This window comes from Macaca fascicularis, chromosome 13 (assembly GCF_037993035.2).
Source record: "Macaca fascicularis isolate 582-1 chromosome 13, T2T-MFA8v1.1".
In the NCBI taxonomy this organism is placed as follows: Eukaryota; Metazoa; Chordata; class Mammalia; order Primates; family Cercopithecidae; genus Macaca; species Macaca fascicularis.
Window position 1 is genome coordinate 99695966 of NC_088387.1, and position 8125 is coordinate 99704090.

Here is an 8125-nt window from a genome sequence, read left to right on the forward strand (position 1 = left end):
CTATCAGAAAAGAGGGAACAAGGGAAGGAGGAAACAGGAGATCTACTCCATTACGCTAGCAGGCGGAAGAGGACGGAGAACTGCGATGGGAGGTCAGACAGACCACGCTGTAAGTATTGCACAGCCTTTCTGCTCATATATCTATCTGTGTCATCAGAAAGAAGAGGAAACTAGATATTTCTATACTCCGATAGTCTCTGGCAAATGAATTAATTTTAATCATTTTTTTATGAAATTGTGTAATTCTTTAAAGTTTTATAGTTATTGGCAGATAGTTATACAGATTTTTTTATTTGCTATTTTCCATCTATGGTTAAATCATTTCCTTGCCTTCTTCAGTCCCATCTTACCTTTCTGCCTGCTTTTTGCCCTCCCTTTTCTGTTTCCTTCCCCCTTTGTTCCCTCCTTTCTGATAGATCTCCTTTCTTTCTTCTCCCAACACTTACTAAGGATATCATAGGTCCGTGACTTCAAAGAGCCACAAAGACTGTCTTATTACTTGTGCCTACCCACTGTCTAGCACTGTGCCCTTCTCAATTTAGGTACTCACTAAATTGCCAGATTGGACTTAAATTGAATCAGCTATTTCCTGGGTTCCTCTAATGGCCTCCAAATTGTTTACTCAATCTCCAGTAATATACCCAATATCCCACACACACTGCCAGATTCATTTTCCTGCTATACAACCCGGACAACCTCTAGCCCTCTGCACACAAATATTTAAGAGCTCCCCATTGCCTGTCAAATTAAATAAATGCAGACAGGATCTTCACCTGTGCAAGGTCCCTCTATTCTCAGGAGCTAGATCTTATTTCTCATCACTCAGGCGTACTTGCTTTGTATTTTAACCAGTCACAAGCCCCATTATAATATTTTACTTACATATGCGTTGTTTTTTTTAAATTCACGATATGCTTTCCTCTTTCTTCAGGAAATGGCTCCACCTGAAAAGTCCTTGTAGCTTTCATTCTGCCTTCCATTGACTTGCTTGTTCTTTAAGGGCTTGCTATATTCTCTCTTCCACCCTCAACTCCATGGACCATTTCTCTTCTTTCTCTCAAAATCACGTGTGGCACAGTGGAGAAAACTCTAATAACGGAGGAAATTTATACTAATGTCATCTGTGCCTCTGATTATTCAAAGAAGAAACACATTTTGGCAGTGTTCTCTACTATTTATCTGCCTTTTAAATGTTGAGAATAAGCCTAAAGACCAAACCAAAGCATCTATTTGGGGAATCCTAGTCTAAGACACGCTGATGGAGAGATGATTTTGCCAAACCCAAGAACATAGCTGAGTCCTCTGAAGAGGTACTAAAAATAAAAGCATAGGCTTTCATAATACTTTCTGGGGCATCTGCCTCTTAATTTCAAATGAAAAAGGAAAGAGTTTAAATCAACTTTTTGATAAAGGGTGTCTACATAACCCACACACACAAAAAATTACAGTGAGAAAGGCGACATGGCCATACAGTTCCTGACTAAATTAAATGGTAATGTCCATTTCTATTTAAAAAAAGGTTTATATTTTATTTATACTTGATATTTCAGTAGATCTAACATAATTTCCAATTTAGATATGGAAAACTGAAAATGTGCAGAAATTACAGCTTAATGCCTGGGGTAAGAAGAGAAGAAATTCACCTTTTTACAATTCAATCAAATGCAGAATAGGAGCAGTTAATAATTGTAGAATATGAATAATCAGATAAGACATTTTCTAGTGAAAACTCATAAATTTTATTTTTGGAGTACATTAAAATTCAGTTAAATTTTAAAATCACAGCATATCTTGAGCCACTGTGAATAGTTGCTGTATCTATAGAAATCTATTTTAGAGATATGCAAGTACAAATTATAGAATGTCAGCATGCAATTTGATTTTATGTGCTTTTCCACTAATATAAATAATGAAGCATGCTGAGAGCATTCAGATACATTCAGCTGAGTATAATTAAAATACTGAGGTATAACATGTTAAAAAAAAGAAACAAATTAAGTACTAAAATGAAGTAGGTAGAAATACCAGCAATTCAAAGCAATAACTATGCTGTGATTACAGTATTGTGAATAGACGAAATCTAATATTTTGGCTTAAATGAAATCAGTGATAGCTGGAAAGTTAATAGAAGCAGTGCCTTTATATTTTCTGCAAATAATGGAAAGGTTTCATTTCAGGAACACATATTTTTTGCCATCTCTGGAAATAAGTCTCCATGGTATTCTGAATAAGCATTCTCACCCAAATGGAACAAACTCTCTGATGAAATTGGCCACTGGGGCCTACAACAAATAATTAAAATGGGATTTGGGAATCAGTTGATTTTTTACGTCCAACGCTCCCTATTGGGTTAGTTGAATGAGGGCAAATCAGCTTCTTCAGACCATGTGAAAAACACAATTGAACTTCCTGCTGGTCACCACTAATTACACAGCGATTGTGACTGCCCACTCCAGGCTGAAGGCAAATTTCCCTTTAGGCTTTGTTGTTGAGGCCCGCCAAAGGACCAACTATTCATTCATGCTTGCCAGGGCTGATTTGGAAGAAGAGGTACTGGTATTCTGAAAACAAAGAGCATTTGATTAACTGTGTTCCCTTCTGTCCCATGGAGCACTAACTTTAGCCCTACTATGTTATAAATAGGGTCCCTAGGTTTTTATAGAACCTACTTTGTGCTCCAACCTCAAGTTTCAACCAGGGCTTCTAGTAGTTAGTTGGGATTTATGAGAGTCAATATATTATGAGATGAGTAAGAGAAGGTGACTTTATTCTATAACTACCAACAAAATACCAAATATTTATAGTTGGGGGAAGAAGAGATTGGAGCAGGTGAAGAGATAAGCAGAATCTGTTCTCCACCAACTTCAAATCTGGGGCTAGGATTCCAAAGTTAGATTTAGAATTGGAGTGGTAATAATAAATACAAGAACTCTTTTCATTGTTTGATCTTGCTGGGTCTACTTATTCTTGGATCCAGAGTTTTTCTCTTTTTTGAGCAATTCTTCATTGTCTGAATCATATCCTTACATAACCCCCTAAGAAAAGGTGAACGAGAAGCAACCTTCCTTAGTCCTTGCACGTGTCTCCTATTGGACAAAAGCAATGCCTTACCTTCTTTATCTATAAACATTGATTGAACTTGTCTGTGGACGGGTGTTCAACTATCACTTGTATTAAACTTCTTGACCATGTTCATCGTTACTCGTAGAATATTCATTCCTGTGATTTATACACAGAACAATGAATGAATGATACAAAACATGATTTACCAAATTGCCAAATACAAACTGTGCAACCCTTAGCAAAATTCTTAATATATCTGAGCCTTAGTTTTCTCATCTGTGAGTAGGAATAGCAATAGCTAATCTAGAAAGTTGTGGTGATGCTGGGCACGGTGGCTCACGCCTGTGATCCTAGCACTTTGGGAGGCTGAGGCCAGCGGATTGCCTGAACTCAGGAGTTCAAGACCAGCCTGGGCAACATGGTGAAACCCTGTCTCTACTAAAATACAAAATAAATTAGCTGGGTGTGGTGGCATGTGCCTGTAGTCCCAGCTACTTGGGAGGCTGAGGCAGGAGAATTGCTTGAACCAGTAAGGCAGAGGTCGCAGTGAGCCGAGATCGCACCACTGCACTCCAACCTGGGCAACAGAGTGAGACTCTGACTCTAAAAAAAAAAAAGAAAGAGGCCGGGCGCGGTGGCTCAAGCCTGTAATCCCAGCACTTTGGGAGGCCGAGACGGGCGGATCACGAGGACAGGAGATCGAGACCATCCTGGCTAACCCGGTGAAACCCCGTCTCTACTAAAAAATACAAAAAACTAGCCGGGCGAGGCGGCGGGCGCCGGTAGTCCCAGCTACACGGGAGGCTGAGGCAGGAGAGTAGCGTGAACCCGGGAGGCGGAGCTTGCAGTGAGCTGAGATCTGGCCACTGCACTCCAGCCTGGGCGACAGAGTGAGACTCTGTCTCAAAAAAAAAAAAAAAAAAAAAGAAAGAAAGAAAAGAAAGTTGTGGTGATAGCTGTACAAAATGCAAGTTCAGCATGTACCATATCACAGTGCCTGGTGCAAAGTAGGTAAGTAGGTGTCACTAAGTGTTGGTGTTACATTACTGTAATTTGGAATTAATGGGATGGGACATCAAATTTTCATTAACAGCGTAAACTTTCTCTACCCTCTTCTCATATATAGGTTATTTTGCTTAAGTGAAAGCTTTGCTCTTTTGTTTTTTATTTTTTATTTTTGAAATAGGGTTTTGCTCTGTTGCACAGGCTGGAGTGGGATGGCATGATCATGGCTTACTGCAGCCTCAACCTCCCAGACTCAAGTGATCCTCCCACCTCAGCTTCCCACGTAGCTGGGACTACAGGAATGCACCACCATGTCTGGCTAATTTTTCTATTTTTTTGTAGAGGTGAGCTCTCACTGTTGCCTAGGCTGGTCTCAAATTCCTAGACTCAAGTGATCTTCCTGCTTTGGCCTCCCAAAATATTACGATTATAGGATTAAGCCACCATGTCCAGCAGTGTATGATTTTTAAAATTTGTTTGAATATCTATTAAGTTTGAAATTTAAAAAAAAGTTCTTTCTCATTTAAGGAAAATGAAGAACACTGAATACTGAGAAGTTTTGAAATATTCGTGTTTAATTTTGTTTACCCATTGCTTCCCAAACATATTTGACAAAGAAACACTTTGTGTGTATAACACCTATTAACAAACTGCATATGGGATATTAAACATAATGACACATCACACAAACAGAATTATTACAGTTCTCATGTAATAGCAACTTGTAATGCATGGATGAATTTGTACATGAAAGAATGATGCTTTTCTTACCTTCATACTAGGTTACAGATGTGGAATGTCTCCTCTACATTCCAGCCATCCAAATCTTACCTCGTTTCTTTCCCAGATTAAGTGCTATACATTTGCAATTATAGCAAATACATTTTCTGAATTGCAGAATATACTACTGGTTGTCTGTCATTTGGCATTTGGTTCTATTCTGCCTTGTTTTGTTCTATAATTGTCTTGTGTATGAGTCATTATGGCAGCTCTGAGGAGTAGAGGAGTGTGTTTGTCGTTGATTTTATACCATTCTAACAAAACCTGGCATAGAACTGGGAGAAATACACTATAGTGGATTTGTACCTTTTAATCTTATTCTTCTGTAAATACTGTGCTTTTTTTTTCTCTTAGCATCAGGGGTTTATTGCCCAAAATGATGTTCAAGACCTCTCACATCAGCAGAAGAACAAAACGGTGAGTGAAATTACCCAATTTCTGCAGAACTCATAAACATCCTGAATGTAGGTCACACTCATTGCCTGATGTGCTGTGCATGTCATGTTCCAACAAAGCAGCTGCCACGGGTAGCCAAACTCCCGGAAAGCAGCACAGACCCAAAAAGAGCAGCCATTTGGAAATACATTTTCATTGACAATTTGGGGAAGTTGGGCATTCACTTAAGAAAAAGCCATAATTCTGTAAGAAATGAGCAATTTATGCATATTATAATCAAATTTATTTTTATATCCAGCTACTCCTACATGTGGGATAATTCAGTCTGGGAAATCATGCTAATTAGTTAGAAATCCATTACATTGTAAGTCTTGTAGCAGATGCAAATGCTGTTTCAAGTATTCTCACAACCATAATGCATGCGCTTTTATTAGAACGCATTCCCAGTGGTGGGCAGTTTGTTGGTGCACCAGGCTCTAAAGTTCATTTGAGGGAAAACACTTTTACAAACACCATTGATGGCATTTTAAATGCATTTTTTTTGTATTTTGCTTTAGACTATAAGGAGAATTACACCTGTCAGAAGACTGGTCAGAGCAGAAAACTTTTCAAGGCAAAAAAATAATGACGGTAGTGATAGTGCTGGATTTCTAATGGTCAATGAGATGCATGTTTGCTGAATTCAACATCTGGGCATGCCCTTTGCAGATCGTATGGAAGAGAAATGAGCCCCAGAGTAGGACAGGAAAGACTGAGATTCAGAGCCAATGTCTCTGCTTGTGGGTCACCCTGGCCATGTCACAAGCCTGTTAGATGTGTTCTCTCCACTATAACCACAAATATCAGAACCCTTTCTGTCTTCATCGAAGAGCTGTTGAAAATTTAAGCTAAGATGGACATGTAGTTTCTTATTTAAACAGAGAGTATTTTTGGATTATTGAAAATATTCTAACCCTGTTAAAAGGAAAAGCTTGGTTCGAATCGTATAACCTCGATTAAAGATATCATATACTGCACATTAATTGTATTTCAAAATAAGTAATAAACCACAAGGTCTAATTGATGAGCTCTATTGATCAGAGAACTACCTTATAAAAGATTCTGTGATGAGTTAGGGCTTTGGGGCCTAGGAACTAATAGGCTAGAAAAGTGAATTTGGCAAAATTTGTATTTTAGCTCCATATTTAAAAAATTAAAGAGAAATGAAGATATATACCAGTATTCTTCCATTCACAACAACAACAACAAATGATCCCTGGACAGTTACCTGCTCTTCCTATGTGCCCATCCCTGGTGAATGGTACCTCTAACACCTATAATAATCTATAAGCCAGAAACCGAGATTGATCTTTGGTCTCTCCATTTGCCTTTCTGTCTAGTCTACCAAATATCCAATTAGTTCTATATCCTAAACATCTTTAAAATCTACTCCCTCTGCTTTTCCCTCTGCCTTATACTTTATGAGACCACGGTGTTATTTCCTCAAGAACTTTACCCAACCAATTTCTACGCATCCTGGGCTTTCTCCCTCATATATACTCTTTTGTAAAAGCCAGTATCAGGTTTATAAAGTGCAATTTTATTTTAAATTGTTACTTTTAAAATGGAAATATTTAAATGAGTCCAACGAGCCTCCAGATAAAATGCAAGTTCCTTGTGAATGGCCCCTGTTTGCTTTTCCTTCTGATATAGGCTCTAGGCATACTGAGAGTGGCTTTTCCTGAGTTCCCAAATGCCCCATGCTTTCTCTCACTTCAAGGATTTTGCATAACTTCTTTCTGATTAAAGTGATTTCAACCATCTCTACCAGATCAGCTTCTTCTTTCCTTTAGTTTTTAGCCAAAATGTCTATTACTCTGATCAGCATATGCCTTTCTCACCAATATGTGATTGACCCATGCTTCTAATCTGCCCCAATATGACCCTTTGTATTCTCTGATCACATATCACACTTCTCTGTATACTGGTCTTGGTTTTGTAAGAAACTGGGGGACTTTTAAAAAGATTGAATCTTCCCTACACTTTTTTTTCCCCTCAGAGATTGGCAGGAGGAGATATTTGATTTTCTTGAATAATATTTATTTTATTGTATAAAAATGAATGAATCATGAAAAGGATCTCAATAAATAACAACTTTAAATCCTTTTTAGAATAGTTCTTCAGCCTGACCAGGAAGCTCAATGATGTCAATGGAAGTATTCAAAATAGTCTAACAATACAGGTTCTTTGGCAAACATTGTGAATTCACTTTTGCAGTAAGAAAGACCAGAGCTGAAATCTCTGCTCAGATGTTATATGTGTTGTTAATTGTTTCTGATCTATGGAAACAAGGTGAGAGAGCAGAAAAGGAATCCCTCACCACACCCCTTGCCCTGCAAATATATCCACCGCTATATTCAAAACAAACAAACATGACCACTTAGGATGTATTCCTTGAATTGAACCTTCTAAGGGTAATCAGTTAATTCCAGGATTTTAATAATAAAACAATCACTAAGATTTAAAGTATTAAAAGTGTTCTTCTGATCCAATTGAGGCATGTATAGTAAGTAATCATTCCTTTCCATCTTCATAATCTTTGACCTTTGAGAATATATGCAATCTGAACATTACAAAGAACTACTCCTGCAGGAGTTAATTAAGCCTTTCAAAGCCCATTAGAGATAAGTATTTGCAGACGTTGTGTCTTGGTTTTACTGTTGAGCCTTGAAAGCTTGTACACTCTTGCTGTCAGACGCTCAGAATAGGTTTTGGTTTCATTGAGGAAAACAAAACAAAACAAATGAAAACACTGTCACCAGGGTATTGCCACATTTTCTTGGTTAATTTAGGCCAACTGTAGGTGACATTTTGTTTTTTTTTCAGTTAATTCAATCAAGAA

At 37.9% G+C, this 8125-nt stretch overlaps 1 long non-coding RNA gene across 1 annotated transcript in view; it reads right to left on the minus strand.

Moving 5' to 3' along the window:
- The window catches only part of LOC141408279 (uncharacterized), a 43798-nt gene extending 42546 nt beyond the window's left edge, over positions 1-1252 (minus strand). The window contains exon 1 of the long non-coding RNA XR_012421763.1: positions 883-1252. This is a non-coding gene — a long non-coding RNA (uncharacterized lncRNA). The remainder of the gene's footprint in view (positions 1-882) is intronic.
- Between the last annotated feature and the right edge of the window lie 6873 nt (positions 1253-8125).